The sequence below is a fragment of the Lycorma delicatula genome, chromosome 1 (assembly GCF_047948215.1).
Source record: "Lycorma delicatula isolate Av1 chromosome 1, ASM4794821v1, whole genome shotgun sequence".
NCBI classification, from domain to species: Eukaryota; Metazoa; Arthropoda; class Insecta; order Hemiptera; family Fulgoridae; genus Lycorma; species Lycorma delicatula.
This window is the reverse complement of record NC_134455.1, coordinates 34,557,981-34,572,383: the sequence shown is the minus strand read 5'-3', so window position 1 is coordinate 34,572,383 and position 14,403 is coordinate 34,557,981. Positions and strand designations below refer to the sequence as shown.

The window sequence follows — 14,403 nt, the reverse complement described above, 5'->3', positions numbered from 1 at the left end:
TTTTATCAAAAATAAATTGGATTTTATCCAAATTCCTATTTTTTTTTCTAATTTACATGAAGCAAGGATTTATTTTAATTAGTATTATTTTCATCGCAATTATGTATCAATATTGCATTAATATAATCTTGAAGATTATTGAAAACACAATATCAACGACAATTATGATGCTGATGTGCTTTTTAAAGTTAATTAAAAATATTGATGTCTGAATTAGCACTGAAGAAAAATGATTAAAATTGATTTATGGTAAAAACGTATGGGTTGTATATGTATATTATTTATTTCAGGTAATGGGGTCAAGAGGTAAGCAGCTATTGAAATTGGTTATCGGTGAACATGTAATAAGTCCCAAAAAATATGATTCAAACATTAGTGTGGATCATAATATTATAACTGAAGCCAATACCACCAAGGATTGTCACAAGGTAATTGAAGAAACAGAGCACAAAACTGAAGAAGAGAGTATTATCGAGAGTGATACTAAAAATAATAATTCTGAATTTGATAATGAGACACCAACAAAAATCGAGATTACTCCTCTCTAACATCATCATTATCATTGTAGTGTTCTTTATGTTGGAGTTGTTCAGAATCTTCTTCTAATGATGATAATGATTTACAAACCAGCCCTCAGCGGATGAGGTCTGTACTTCTCAGCAAGAATTGCAAATCATTACTGTGAAACCTGAGATCTCTGCTTCTCTGCAAAACAGATCAAAGAACCCTCTGGGGATACGTGTAAATTCAAGTGTAGTAATAAAATAAGTGGACCTGCATGACAAAGCATTTTCAATGAATATTATATAATTTAAATGGCATAGATTGGAAAAGAGATTTCATTTGTCACCATTTAGAGAGTATTAAGCTAAAGTACAGGTACTCAATAAGTGAATGCTGAAAATTAAATAATGCTTTCTATTTTACTTGGCAGGGACAAAAGGTAAGAGTATGCAAATGCTTTTTAAAAAGTAAACTTGATGTAAATGACAGGGTAATTAGCATGGCATTGAAAAAAAAAGTAAAAAACTTCAGTTGAAGAAGACAAACTTGAAGAAGACGCTTAATTATAAGCATAATTCACATTGTAAAGTAAGTGATGATATAAAGAATGATGTACAACAGCATATAAATTCAATGCTGCGAATTGAGAACCACTATTTACGAAAGTAAATCTCCTAGGAGTTTGTTGAGGGAGGCAAAACCATTGCTCAACTTCACAGACACTATGAGCAGCAGTGTAAAGAGTAGGGAAAAGAAGCAGCAACATACCATATGTGATATTTTCAACAAACAATTTAATATTTCATTTTTTATACCATGTAAAGATCAATGGAATTTATGTTTCAAGTACGACTATAGCAACAATAAAGGAGAAGATAAATTACAACTAGAATATGACAATTACCAAACTGAAAAAGATTTGTGTTGAACTGAAAAAGATGAAGATAAAGATAGAAGTGTAAAAGACAAAAAAATAAGTGTACGACTTGCAAGAACTTTTGCAGTTTTGAAAGGAAATTCATTTATTTTCTATTATAAATAAAAAGCTTAACACCATGAATTTCACAAGAACAGACATTAACAACGATGATAAACAGTGTTATGTGTGGCACGAGGGAGATGGTAACAAAGGACCTACAGAAATGTGTACTTGTCTTTTGCTGTATCTACAAGAAAAATCGTCAGGTTGCAATTCAGAAGATCTAGAAATAACTTTCTACAGTGATGGTAGTCAGCAGAAGAAGAGGTACGTTAAAGCTTTGCAGAGGGTAATTTTCTGGGGGAAAACTTGCACCTCTTGGGAAACACAAAAAATTTGTTCTTTGACTTCAGCTACCTGATTGGGAAATTTTTATATGCAATTCAAAATTTAAAGATAAAAAAAATAAACCAAAAATTTTTCATTGTAGGACATTCTCAGAGTGAAGGGGATGCCACTCATTCCACAATTGAAAAAGAGATAGGTAGAAAAGTAAATGGTTTTTTTTTTTATGTTGAAGATTATAATTTTTGTTTGCTAGTGACTTAAATTACAGGATTCTCCTTTGTTTTAGGTGAAGTGGACACTATGGTAAGGACCCCTTTATGTACCACATCAGTATCTAGCCCTTATCAGAACCACAAAAAAGGAGCATTTCTACAAAGTTTGTGAATTAAAATACAACAATATTTTGAATGTCAAGGAGATAGACACACTGTGGACAACACTACCTAAAGAGTGATGGTGAAAAGGTTTTGTTTAATGAAATGCAAGTACTGAAATTCTGTAAAAATAAACAGTTTTATTATAAAAATTCTTTTGCAGAAAAAATATTTAAAATGGTTCCAATTACTAACAATTCACGAAGAAGTGATTGACAGTAAGCTTTACCAACAACTATTGGTAAAGCTTACTGCGTAAACAAAAATTAAAAAATAACCAAATAAAAGACCATAAATATTTTATAAACAAGGGTTTATCCTGAAATATTACAGCAATTCCTATAATTCTTTGTTTTGAATATAAGCTTTTTCAATTTTTTTTTTTTTTAAGTTTTAGGGGCATTGACTATTGTGGTCATTTGCCCCTTCCACAACAAAAGGAAAAAAGAAAAACATAATATTCCTTCCCAGTAATAAAACACTAGGGACATAGTCAATAGACTTGTCTTGTGAATAAAAATCATATAAAACACTGACTCATCAGAGGACTAAAACCCAAAAGTACACAAAATGGCAAGGGTGTAAATTATCCTGCCACTTAAAAACAAGAAACCATTTCTCTCAAAACGTTGTCAATCAATTCAAATTTTACATCTAGTAAAAACTCCCTTATAATCATTCCAAAATATGTTTAAATATAGATATATAATTGTATATAAGTTATGACAAGAGGGTAAAGGGCTCTTCTCACTTAATATCTCGCATAAAAATAGACATATCTAAAAAATTATTAGATAATACATAGCTATAACTTATCCACAGAAATAAAAAATCAATTTTCCTTTAATTTTATCGTCTCGGTTTTTCTTTCAGACATCATTTTTGGTCCTTTTCTCCATCCTGCGAAGAGCCTCGATATTGACATCCACTGTGTCAGAGTCCTCCGAGATTGAGTCTTCAGTTCCCCCGCCGTATGTCTTGGAGAATCTCCTACTCCCGGTGTCATCCGACGCCGGGAGTAGGAGATATATTGTCTGCTGGCGCAGACAAAAGTACATCGCAGCCATACTGAATGCACTTACAGCCAAAGTTTGTGGGGCGGTCGATTGTCTCGCCTTTCCTCTAACGGCCTCTGTGTTTTCGGATGTTGAACTACCGGTTTTTAAAATCCTCCTTTTCCAAACTCATAACTTCTATTATTACTGATCCCTTGGTGGGGGTTTTTAATTCCTGTACCTTTACTTTAGTTTGTTCAGTTTTCTTTTCACTTAAAGCTTTAATTGTAGAAACAGATTTCGGCTTTAATATTTCGATAGATCTACCAGCTTTCTTCTGCATAGGCTTCGGACTACTTTCTCCTGATGGACGACTCTTCATTTTGTCCTCGATGATACGTTCGATCATCGTAGCTAAAGCTAGTGCCAATTCTGCAAGCACAACCTTTGACTTTATAGAAGCTGTAGAAGCCGCAGGAGCAGCCGCAACTTGCGCATCCGAAGCTGCTTTAGGTGTCCTGGCAAGCACAATTTTTCTTGCGCCAAAGTAGGTCGCTTTCTGTGCTGTCTTAATTTCTTGGGTTGCTACTTCCTGTTTATATATAGAACAATTCCTAGACCTTGCAGAATGGTGTCCATGGCAGTTGACAGAGGCAGGAGGATCCCTGCACGGGACATCTGGTTGTAACGGCTCACCACACACGCAAATTTGTTTCCCTTTGCACTTTGCCGCCGTATGTTCGAATCGCAGATACCCAAAGCAACGCAGAGGTGTTGGTATAAACGGACGTAAATCCAACCTGTGAAATCCAACCTGTGAAATCCAGCTTTAATTTTCTCTGGACACTTTGGCTTTTTAAAAGTTAGCACATGTGATGTGGAGGGTTGAATTTACCCGTTCCGACGCATGTTTAAGCTCCGGCATGCAACAACACCTTGATCATGCAATTCATCTACGATCTCCTCTTCTGTGCAGTTTACAAATTCCTGCGCACAACTTCCTTTGAATGTTCAATGTACTGTGAGAAGATACCTCAATGTCCACGATTCCGATTTTCTTAGCTTTAAATAGTCGCAATGATTGATAGTCGTTAACTGTTTTTACGAAAAGCCCTACAGTAGTTTTTCGTGTCTCCTTTACCGGTCCTCCAGCAGCTTCCGTGATGCCACGACCTATCACGAAAGGACTTGTTTATGAAAAATCACCGTCTACCCTCTTGATAACCAAGTATTTTGATACTGAACCGATATTCCTTAGTTTAACCTATACGTTTCTCTTTTCTTCGTCTAAAATTCTATAATCTCTTCCTTGCCACTGAATTCGACGCTCTTCTTTCACTTCGGTTGTGAAGACAAAGGCTCTCCAGAACGATGGTTTTTACGCGGACCCTCTGCCACGTTAGGCGTGGATGGAAATTTGTCCATAAATATAAATTGTGCCAGTCATGATGTCACAAGGTCCAGGCGGAGAGACGGTTGGACATGCCCCGGATCATTTATCCTGCCTGGGTTCCCCCAGTCAGCCGCCTTCCACAAATTTATCCCAGTATCTGACTCCCGATACCGATATTCCAGGGCTCGCACGTACCAGTAAGGGCTCCGAAATTTAATCAAAAACTCTCAAATAAAACTTGTCAGTGATGTAGACTGAAATACACATCAATAACATTTATTAAACGAAAATATGATAAGGGTGTAAAGAGCCCTTACCATTTAATATCACTCGAAAAATACCTATATTCAATCTCAATTATCTATTTTAATTAAAAATCTCAATTAAGATATTTTACCTTATTCTTTTAATTTCGCCTAGGTTTTCCTTTAGGCCATCCTTTCTTCTTGCTGTTCTCCATTTTCCTGAAGTCCTCGATGTCAAATTCTGCTGTGTCTGATACATCCGACATCGATCCCTCAGTTCCTTCGGTGGAAAACGCGGAGGATCTCCTGCTAACGGTATCGGATATGATACCGGCTCCATTGGCAAAGCAAGAAGCACGTCACAGTCAAGACTGGATGTGTTCACTGCAAGAGTGCGTGGGGCGACCGGATGTATCGGCCCTTTCAGCTAACGGCCTCTGCGATTTCGGAGGCTTCATTTTATTTTTCCCTAAATCTTCCTTTTTTAAATTAGTTATATCTATTTTCGCGGGTCCCGGAGTTGGGATTTGTTCAATCTGAACTTTCGTTTCAGGTTCCTTCATTTGTTTTGGTCTTTGCGATGCCTTAAAAGTATTTGTAGGCTCATTTTTCAATGAACTAGACGCTGTTGCTTTGGCAGGTCTACTTTCGTTTTATACGACTTTGGGCTGTTATCCCTAAAAGATCGATTCTTTAGTTTCTGGTTAATAATTTTTCAACCAATGTTGTTAAGACTGGTGTGAGTTCTGTTACTATGTCCATAGGTTTGACGGTGACTGCAGGAGCAGCAGCAGCAACAGCAACCTGTACATAAGTCGTGGTCTTTGGCGTTCTGCAATGCACGATTTTCCTGGCTTCGAAATAACTGACCTTTTGTACGGTCTTTACTTCCTGTATTGCAATTCTCTCCTTATATTTTGGACAATTCCTTGATCGTGCGCTATCTTGTCCATTACAATTTACACAAATCGATGGGTCCCTCCACGGATAATCCGGGTGCAAGGGGTTGCCACACTTACAGATCTGTTTCCTCGTGCATCTCGCAGCAGTGTGTCCGAATTTTAGACATCCGAAACACCGCAGTGGTGTTGGGATAAACGACGCACATCGAGCCTATGAAATCTTGCCTTTATTTTCTCTGGACATTTAGGTCTGTTAAAGGTTAACACGTGTGACGCGGTGGGTAAAACTTCTCCGTTTCGTCGAGTGTTTAGCCGTCGACACGCAATGACTCCTTGTCCGTTAAGTTACTCAACAATTTCATCCTCCGAGCAGTTAAGCAAATCTCTGCACACAACTAATTTAGAGGTATTTAGAGTACCGTGTGGTACAGCCTCAACGTCGATAAGTCCAATCTTCTTTGCTTTTAATAACCGAGAAGGCTGTACGTCGTTAACGGTTACTACAAATAATCCCATCGCAGTTTTCCTTGTACCTTTAACCCGTCCTCCAGCTGCTTCGGTGATGCTACGAGCTATCACGAAGAGGCTGATTTTAGAAAAGTCACCATCCTTTTTCTTTATTATTAAATACTTAAGAGTAGGTCCTCCGCTCTTAGGTCGAAATATGGTTCGATTCTTCCTTTCTAGAACTATAAACTCCTCCTTATCGCTAAACTCAACGCTTTTCCTCCTCTTTCCTACCGAAAAAAGAGGATCTCCAGAACGAGGGTTTTTACGTGGACCTTCTGCCACGGAAGTTGTAGAAGCCGTTGTTTCCATAATCCTATAAGTCGTCAGTCAATATGTCACAAGCTGTGGGCTGAGAGATGGTTGGGCGTGACCCGGATTAATGATCCAGCCCGGGCTCCCCCACTCAGCCGCCTCCCACAAATTTAACCCGGCTTGGGGAGTCAGGTACTGCCTGACCCACGATACCGACATTCCAGGACACGCACGTAGGAGTAAGGGCTCCGACATCCTTACCCATGGGCAATCCCTGCCAAAGGTCGAAGGACTGACTCACGCTAGACGGTGCAAGACATCGGCAGAGCAAGCTTACAGCAGCCCACCCTCAACCCGGCCCCACAGCTGAGAAAAGGGATGGGCACTCCCCGTCCGCACTCCGACCAACGACGGCAAACAGCGAAACCGAGAAGCACAACCGCAACCAGCTCCGATAGATCGGGACCGCCAATTCCGTACTCCAAAAGGAATTTCTGAACAAAACCATTTCCCTGTTAGCCGACATAAATGGAGGTACCGAAGTACCATGTCGTTGCCCGCCCCGGACGTGTGCTTGGATGTTGTTGCACGGACGTGGAGTTTGATTTATATGGGGCATTATTATTGTTAATTCGTAAGTGTTTTTTTTTTGTACTTCATAACTGTGGCTTGTTTTACATAAGTCAAATAATTATTCTTGCTTGCAATTTACGTAAAATTATATATTTTAGTAATTTTTTATTTATTTTAAAGAAAAGCTTTTTTAGAGACAAAAGGAATAGTAAAAACGTATTGTGAGTTAGAGCTAATTAAGTTATCAATTTCTCGAACACGGTTACCGCTGATATATTAATAAATTATTAAACGTTACTAAAAAGTGCAAATCCATCTTACCAGCAATTAATTTTGACTTCTTGAGATCTTTCGGTTTCTAGACCATCATCGGAAGATTAAAGAATTAAAATATTAAGCAATCGTGACTAATAGCTAATCATCGGTCTACTGATGACTGTTCAATCAGAAGTTTAAATTAATTGCTGGTAAGGTGGATTTGCACTCTTTAATAATTAACTAAGTTATGTTTAATAATTAAGTTAAAAATTATTACAGTTCTAAGTGACCTATTTTATGAAAAATTAAGGCTACCAATACTTTTATTATTGGGCTAATGTTCTAAAATTAAAACTGAGTATTATTGCATAGGTTTTCTTTGTTTGTATCAGACGCATTATTATAATAGAAGTAATTATTTTTCAATTTTAGCACAAAGATTTATAATAATATTTTTTACCCTTATTTACAAATTAAGGATGTTATTGTGAATCAAATTTCAGTGCAGTTATAATTATTTTTAAAAAAAACCAGGCTTTTCCTGTTAAGATTGTGAACAGCCTTGCCTTTTTAACAATTTATCATAAGTTTTAGTCCTTATTACATTATTCTCTACAGGGTCTTTCATAGTAGTAACTACTTCACTTATATAAAGACACTCAGGTAAATTACATAGAAAAGTATCACTTAAATGAATAAAGAGTGTAGTAAATAAACAACTTTTAAAATATTTTCCATAGAAAACTGTAACGAGTGGAATTAGGGGGAGGTTAACCCCTTGTAGCAAATACATTGGCAAATACTTATATGTTAATGCAATGTCATTAAATAGATATGCAAAAATTTTCATAATTTATAGCTTAGAGCTAAATTTATATGCATCAAGAATCTTGTTTTTGCTCTCCTGAATAATTCACTACTTTTGAATTATGACAGTCTTCCTAGGAACGTGCGATATTGTTATAACTATATGTTTTATTTGTCAATTCCTTGATCTGATTAATGAGTTTATTTGAAATGAATGTGGTTGCCAACTGTTCTGAGTTAGAATTTTATTATTTTTAGACTATTACATTTTGTACAAAATGTGTTTCTTACACAGAGCAAACATAAATTTAATGAAAAAGTTTAATTTAATCTCATACCTAATCTACATCTTAATTTAAACGCAATAAATACTTAATTATAATAATTTTAGACCATTAAAATTAACTTAATTAGAGTAATATAATTATTAGAATTAATAAAACCGCTAGGCTGTAGTTTAAGTAGCTGTAATGAGGAGTAATTTAGGTGAAAAGCTTGTTCATTCACTTCAAAATATACACGCTTACTCAACTTCAATTTAACAATGTATTTAAGTGGTTAAATAATCGAGTTGAATGTTTTCTTTGAATCGTGATAAAATAGTCGACTTAAAAAATTTCCTTCCTACTTCTATGCTGCTATCCTTCCTACGGACCTCATGTTTTGAGACCACGAGAAATACTGACCTTATGACTATAATCTAGATGTAGTCTTTTATTTCACTATATTTTTTTTGTCTTCAGTCATTTGACTGGTTTGATGCAGCTCTCCAAGATTCCCTACCTAGTGCTAGTCGTTTCATTTCGGTATACTCCCTAACAATTTGTTTTACATACTACAAATGTTGTCTGCCTGCACAATTTTTTCCTTCTACCTGTCCCTCCAATATTAAAGCGATTATTCCAGGATGCCTTAATATGTGGCCTATAAGTCTGTCTCTTCTTTTAACTATATTTTTCCAAATGCTTCTTTCTTCATCTATTTGCCGCAATACCTCTTCATTTGTCACTTTATCCACCCATCTGATTTTTAACATTCTCCTATAGCATCGCATTTCAAAAGCTTTGAATCTTTTTTTCACTACATACTAGCTACATCCTACCCATAATAAACACATAAATTAGATACAAAAAATAAAATTCTTTAATGAAGTTTGAATGTCGGAAGGAGGTTATAACTGCTGGGAGAAGCAGCATAACATTAATATGATAAGCAAAATTAAACATATATTGCTTAGATGATAAAGTTAGAGTTAGAGATTATCAACAACAATGGATGAATATGTCAATTGGGTGAGTTCAGGGAGAATGCCCATAAGCTTTTATAAGTTTTATTTGAATGGAAAAACAAAATTTAGGACACCAAAATGAGATGTGTTGACTGGTTAAAAATATTTGTGGTTTAGCCCTCAATGTAAGGGAAGAAAGTAAAAGACATAACACATACACCTAACAATAACAGTGGTACAGCGGTGCTAACTTCTTTTCTTTTTGGCTGTTGTAATATATTATAAATTGCAGCTCTAATCTGTGATATGATTAGTTACTCTAACTAGGTAGTTATTTTAAATGTTAGGGTTAATTCTCAGAAGGCTTTACTGTCATTTAACATTTCTCCTGCTCATCCCAAATCAGTCTTTAAAGGATGTAAGTTCAGTGGATTTATTACTCGGTTCTTGAAAGCAACAGATAAAAAGAAAGTAAAACAAGTGCATCGCAATCGATAAATGATATTATGAATATTCAAGGTTTATGTTCTTATAAAGAAAACAACAAAAAAGCAGTTGGGTTTACAATCCATTATTTCTTTGTTTGTAAGAAGCTCACCTCAGAAGACGTGAGAAATTTACTATTACAAATTTTGGTGTGTTAGTTACACTTTACTGGTAACAAATAGAAGCTATGAAGGTCCAGCTGCCTTAAGTTAAGCCTTGCTTGCTACAGGCTTTTAGACCCTGATAAGAACAGATATTTTCCGTGTATTTTTGTGTATTTCTATTAATACCATAACTTGGGGCCGATGAGTAAAAACGTAAAGTGAAATGTTCACCAAGGACAACTTTATTTTCATAACTCTAAGCATAAGAAGAATTAATCTACCTATCTTTTTAAATAAACTAAGGAGAATAAAATGATTATGTAAAGAATTTTACCACTTAAAGGCTCTGGATCAGAAAATGTAATGGCTGAGGATGAGGATGCTGATCTTTTATCATATTTGGAAATGCTGATGTAAAACTATAATTATCAAAGAACAGGAACTAATCTTAAAGATTAGTTCCTGTTAATTAAAGTTCGATCTTTTATTAATTTCATCTTAATATTTGAGATATACAAAATGAAATCTGTTGTAATTGATATATTATTATCTTAATTTTCCTTTTTTACAGGGAATTCTTCTGATTATGAAATAGCAGAACATACTGGAAGCAATGTATGTCAAGGTGAGTCCACACCTACATCTGACTATTTATGATCTCCTGTTTCAAAAATTATTAAAATTCTTCCCAGACTTACATCATGTAGCATAATCATACCAAGTCTCCGCTCTTTACTATCCTATCATTTACAGCGATCCATCTATATGATTTACTGAAAGGATCAAGATAAAATGTTGATCGGATAAAAGTCTGCATTTCTTTGTTACATTAAAGAGATAATATGATCATTCATAAATTATGTAGGAACATGTAAAATTCTGGGTTTTTAGATTCTTCTTTGTGTGATTACGTGTATTTTAAAACACCTATTTTTCTCTGTTGTAATATAATATTTAGTTTCTAAAATAAAATTACAAAAGTAAGGGCAAAAAAAATTTAATTAACTCAACATTTTCAACTATAAAGTAAGAATGGATTTTTGTTAAAATTATGAAAATTGTTTGGTAATTATATAGTAAGACGATGCACATTCAAAGATCTATCTTGGCATAGATTATTTTCGCCGCGATGATTGTAAATATACAAAAAAATTGTAAAATATACAAAATTATTTATAACTAATATATATATATATATATACGAGGTGCGACAATAAAGTAATGAGACTGATGTGAAAAAAAATGTTGCTTACCGTTTTAGTCATGTTTAGTGGTGTCTCCTTCAAAGTAGTTCCCCTCTGATTGCACACACTTATTCCAGCGCTTCTGCCATTGATGGTAACATTTCTGGAACTATCTTCTATAATATCCTCCAAGACCCTCGTCACAGCTTTTTGGACATCTTGTGTTGTTTGAAAATGGTGGCCCTTGACCGCCGTTTTGACCCTTGGAAATAGAAAAAAGGTCGCACGGAGCGATATCTGGTGAATAAGGTGGCTGTGGTAGTACTGAAATTTGTTTTGAGGTTAAAAATTGCTGTACTCGCAGAGCAGTATGGGATGGCGCATTGTCGTGATGCAGAATCCAATTATCAGCAATGTTGGCGCGGACACGAAGAACTCGTTTACGAAGTCTTTCTAAAATTTCTTTGTAGAAATATCGGTTAACTGTTTGTCCAGGAGGCACCCACTCTTTATGAACAATTCCCTTGGAATCGAAGAAGCACACAAGCATGCATTTCACTTTTGACTTTGACATGCAACCTTCATCACCAGTGATAACACGGCTCAACAAATCTGGATTTCCGTTTGCTCTAACAGATCGGCTGCCACATTTTTCCGTGTTTCTCGCTGTTGTTGTGTGAGATTTTTGGGGACCATTTTTGCACAAATCTTTCTCAGTTAATATTAGATGAACCGTTTCTCGATCGATGTTGAGTTCTTCTGCAATCATTTTCACGGATAATCTTCGATCAGATCGTACGATTTCACGCACCCTGGTCAAGTTGATATCTGTCCGTGAGGTTGATGGTCGTCCACTGCGGTCTTCATCTTCAACATTCGTTCTGCCTTCACTAAAAATTTTATGCCACCGAAAAACTTGAGCTCTTGACATAACCTCCTCTCCAAAAGCCTTCTGAAGCTTACCGTAAGTTGTCGTCGCGTTTTCACCCGATTTAACGCAAGAAATGGCATACCGTTGCGCAATATTTTGCGGTTTCATTTCTGTGAAGAGAGACACAAACACGTGTTCATTTATTACAGCACAACTCACGACTGAGCAGTTTCATCAATGTGCCGTTTGGACTAGAAGTAGCTTATAGACCAAGGTCAAAGATGGTGTGCCTACGCAAGCCGCAGGGTTGCCACATCTTGCAAAGAAAAATCAGTCTCATTACTTTATTGTCGCACCTCGTATATATAATTATAACTAAAATATAATCATTTATAACTAATATAAATGTCTCATTTCAGTTATCTCAGTTAATAATAACTGAAATATGTCAACACCAAAAAAGTTTATTTAATAAGAATAATAAACATTAATAATTGATTACATGAAAGAAACACTGGAATACAACTTAATATAAATAAAACAAATTTGTATTTTATAAATACAAATTCAAAACATTATTCTCGCCTCTACGGGAATATGTAATTAAAAAAAAAGATTAATGTAATTACGACATCGGCAAACAACGTAACGCTCGCTAACCTCGACTACTTTAAAAACTACTGTAAACCAACGACTTTCTTTGTATATTTCCAGTCAGCGCGGTGAAAATAATAATATATGATAAGATTATTGACTTTTAAATGTAATATTTGTAATATCTATGTGAAATTTTATGTTTATAATTACCAAACGTTTAATTATCTCTTTTATTGCGGGTATCACATCTTGTAATGATTTTCTTACATTAGATCATCTTGTTTGGACACGGCTATTAAGCTATTGGACTCAGAAAAGCCATAAGCGCCTTAATGTTAAAGTATTTTATATATACATATATTTACAACGAAGAGTTTAACGAATTTATTTTTAAAAATTGTTTATTTAAAAATAAGTTAATTTTTATATATTAATTATTTTACTTTAAATCTTTTTCTTAATTTTATTTTGAAATTCATAAAAGTTGACAAAGGCTGCAATAATTTTTTCCTGTTTAACCAGGATGGTCTTTATCTTGGAAGATAGCCAAGAGATTTAGTAATAATTAAGAGATAAGACATCGAATAATTTTTTATGATTGCTTTAGATTAAAAATGTTTGATTTTATAGAAATAATTCACTATTAAGAATTTTTCAATCGAAACATTATGAATAGAATTTAATGATCGTGTATTATGATTGAAACTATTAAAATAAAACTCATTTTATTTTCTCACTTATAAGTCTGGTTCTATTTTTTTTTTGTCTTCAGTCATTTGACTGGTTTGATTTGGCTCTCCAAGATTTCCTATCTAGCACTAGTCGTTTCATTTCAGTATACCCTCTACATCCTACATCCCTAACAATTTCTTTTACATATTCCAAACGTGGCCTGCCTACACAATTTTTTCCTTCTACCTGTCCTTCCAATATTAAAGCGACTATTCCAGGATGCAAGGCGATTCGTTATCGAATGCCTTTTCTAGGTCTATAAACGCCAAGTATGTCGGTTTGTTTTTCTTTAATCTTCCTTCTACTATTAATCTGAGGCCTAAAATTGCTTCCTTTGTCCCTATACTTTTCCTGAAACCAAATTGGTCTTCTCCTAACACTTCCTCCACTCTCCTCTCAATTCTTCTGTGTAGAATTCTAGTTAAAATTTTTGATGCACGACTAGTTAAACTAATTGTTCTGTATTCTTCACATTTATCTGGCCCTGCTTTCTTTGGTATCATGACTGTAACACTTTTTTTGAAGTCTGACGGAACTTCCTCTCTTTCATAAATATTACACACCAGCTTGTATAATCTATCAATCGCTTCCTCACCTGCACTGCGCAGTAATTCTACAGGTATTCCGTCTATTCCAGGAGCCTTTCTGCCATTTAAATCTTTTAATGCTCTCTTAAATTCAGATCTCAGTATTGTTTCTCCCATTTCATCCTCCTCAACTTCCTCTTCTTCCTCTATAACCCCATTTTCTAATTCATTTCCTCCGTATAACTCTTCAATATATTCCACCCATCTTTACCTTTCGTATTATATATTGGTGTACCATCTTTGTTTAACACATTATTAGATTTTAATTTATGTACCCCAAAATTTTCCTTAACTTTCCTGTATGCTCCGTCTATTTTAAGTCTGGTTCTAAAAACGTTTATTTATAAATAATTTATTAAACATATTTTATAGTTTTTACTGCAAAATGCTTATTAAATAAAACATAATAATGTACTTAGTATCCGTGCCTTTGCTGAGGAGTTTCAAACTCATATTTCGACAATGAGACATTAGTTTGACAGTGCCCTTTTTCGCAAAAAAGGGCACATTAACATTTTTTCATGCTTTAAAAAG

At 34.9% G+C, this 14,403-nt stretch overlaps 1 protein-coding gene across 1 annotated transcript in view; it reads right to left on the bottom strand.

Annotated features, from left to right (window-relative positions):
* LOC142317469 (cytochrome b5 reductase 4-like) overlaps positions 1-14,403 on the bottom strand; it is a 48,495-nt gene that overhangs the window by 17,379 nt on the left and 16,713 nt on the right. The window lies entirely within an intron of this gene.